The sequence below is a fragment of the Hylaeus anthracinus genome, unplaced genomic scaffold (genome assembly GCF_026225885.1).
Source record: "Hylaeus anthracinus isolate JK02 unplaced genomic scaffold, UHH_iyHylAnth1.0_haploid 4, whole genome shotgun sequence".
Lineage (NCBI taxonomy): Eukaryota > Metazoa > Arthropoda > Insecta > Hymenoptera > Colletidae > Hylaeus > Hylaeus anthracinus.
The window spans coordinates 13,388,413-13,390,410 of NW_026535289.1; the positions used below are offsets into that span (position 1 = coordinate 13,388,413).

A 1,998-nucleotide genomic window follows, 5' to 3' on the forward strand; every position below is an offset into this window, starting at 1 on the left:
GTATATTCACGTGCATATTTATAACGAAATATTTATTTGGGAACATCAGACCTGTTGATTTAAACAAATTTCTTCGATAGATATGAAATGTATGAATAATTGAGTGACCGTACGTGTTGTATACTTTTACGGAATAAAAAACTATAGTAATATAATACAAGAAAGACTTGCATTGTAAAATAATATAAGCGGCAAGTTATTCGACGGATCGCAGAGCGTTGTAACCCGAGGATCGACATTGCTGGTCTTCGCATTCATCTCTAATTACATGCTCGAGTGCGATAAAGTGACGTAACGAAATACCTGGCGCTTCTTTCGCCGCCTATTCGATCGGTTAGGCGACATCCGATTCGCGATATTTAGTCGCGCGCATCGCGAGACACATTCTCTGGACCCCCTATCGTCGCTCGATAAATTAATAATCGAAACGTAACCTAAACGTAATGCGAACGCAATCGAAATGTTTTATAACGTATTTTTCTTTTAGAGCGGCTACTCACAAATATTTACCAACCGCCGTTATAATACCAGCCACGAGGTAACTCGTAGACTTTCTCCCCGGGAGTAATTTTGCAAAAAACTTAGCGATGGTTTTCAATCCCGCGCTCGTTTTTCCATACACCGAGCGTATTTTAATAAACGTACCTCCCGAAAATTGCGCATCGCGGTGCGTATGCTCGCGTCACGAATTCGTCGAATAGATGTAGCCTTCGAAGTCTGTTGTACAGCATTTTATCGCAAACAGCTGTAGCCGTAATATATTTCATTGTTACGGGCAAGTCGAACTTTGCACGCCTCGCTACTCGACTACCACTCCGAGCTAACCAGAAGGATATAAATATGTAATTGAACTCGAGCAACGGAGTCGAGCGAGGGAATCAATTTTCTTTTCATTTTCAACTCATTCCTCCTCTGCCCTCCTTTTCTCGGGTCGTTCTTCTTCTAACGCGAACTGTATTTTATACCTTGTAAACACGGCGCGTTGCTAGCATATGTTCGCGTTAACAACGCCGAGAATCGTGCGTTATTAAAATTCTCTTACGCGAGAAAGAACGAAACCCTTTTTTTCTCTCTACTTTATTACCTCGCAACTGGAGCAACGGCATGGATCGTGTGATTTACAGCGTTCCTAACCTCCGTCGACTATTATTCGGATACGTTTTACTTGCGATCGCGTGTAATAACGCGTCACAATTTTGCACTAACGTTTCACTGTTACGCGACGAATAATCTACCGTAAATGAAAAAAAAGAAAAAAAAAAAAAAAAAACTGGCGGTATCGTTCCCGATCCTCGGAGTACTTTCGCGTAGCAACGACTGATAACCCGAAAGAACTAAATGAATCACGCCGGAGATTAACATTTTCCAAGAAAACGTACGATACCCGCCGCCCAGGTCCGCGAATCCTTTCTCGGTCGAGCAGCGCGCTCCTTTCCAGTCTCTAAAAACACTCATAGGGGGACGATTACGATTTTAGCGATCGATCGATGGACTAATCGATCGCTAGGAACTGACAGACCACGCGAATGGACAAAACTGTTGATTGACAATAGCTGCGTAATCGCTTTTCTGGTAACGAGGGGTGTTAACTCCTATACACAACGAGCCTGACTCGGGATTTTCAACTTTGGCTTAAAATTTTCATCACGAGTCTGACTCGTGATTTGCAAGTTTGACCAAAAAATTTCATCGCGAGCCCAACTCGTGATTTTCAAATTTGATCTAAAAATTTCATCACGAGTCAGACTCGTGATTTTCAAGTTCGTCTTAAATTTTCATCACGAGTCAATTCGTGATTTTCAAATTTGGCCTAAAAATTTCATCGCGAGTCCAACTTGTGATTTTCAAGTTTGATCTAAAAATTTCATCACGAGTCAGACTCGTGATTTTCAAGTTTGATCTAAAAATTTCATCACGAATCAGACTCGTGATTTTCAAGTACGTCTAAAATTTTCATCACGAGCCCAACTCGTGATTTTCAAGTTCGATCTAAAATTT

General features: G+C 41.3%; 1 protein-coding gene across 4 annotated transcripts in view; it reads right to left on the reverse strand.

The window, feature by feature from the left end:
* LOC128894467 (band 3 anion exchange protein) overlaps positions 1-1,998 on the reverse strand; it is a 47,807-nt gene that overhangs the window by 26,342 nt on the left and 19,467 nt on the right. The gene's annotated exons all lie outside the window — the stretch shown is intronic.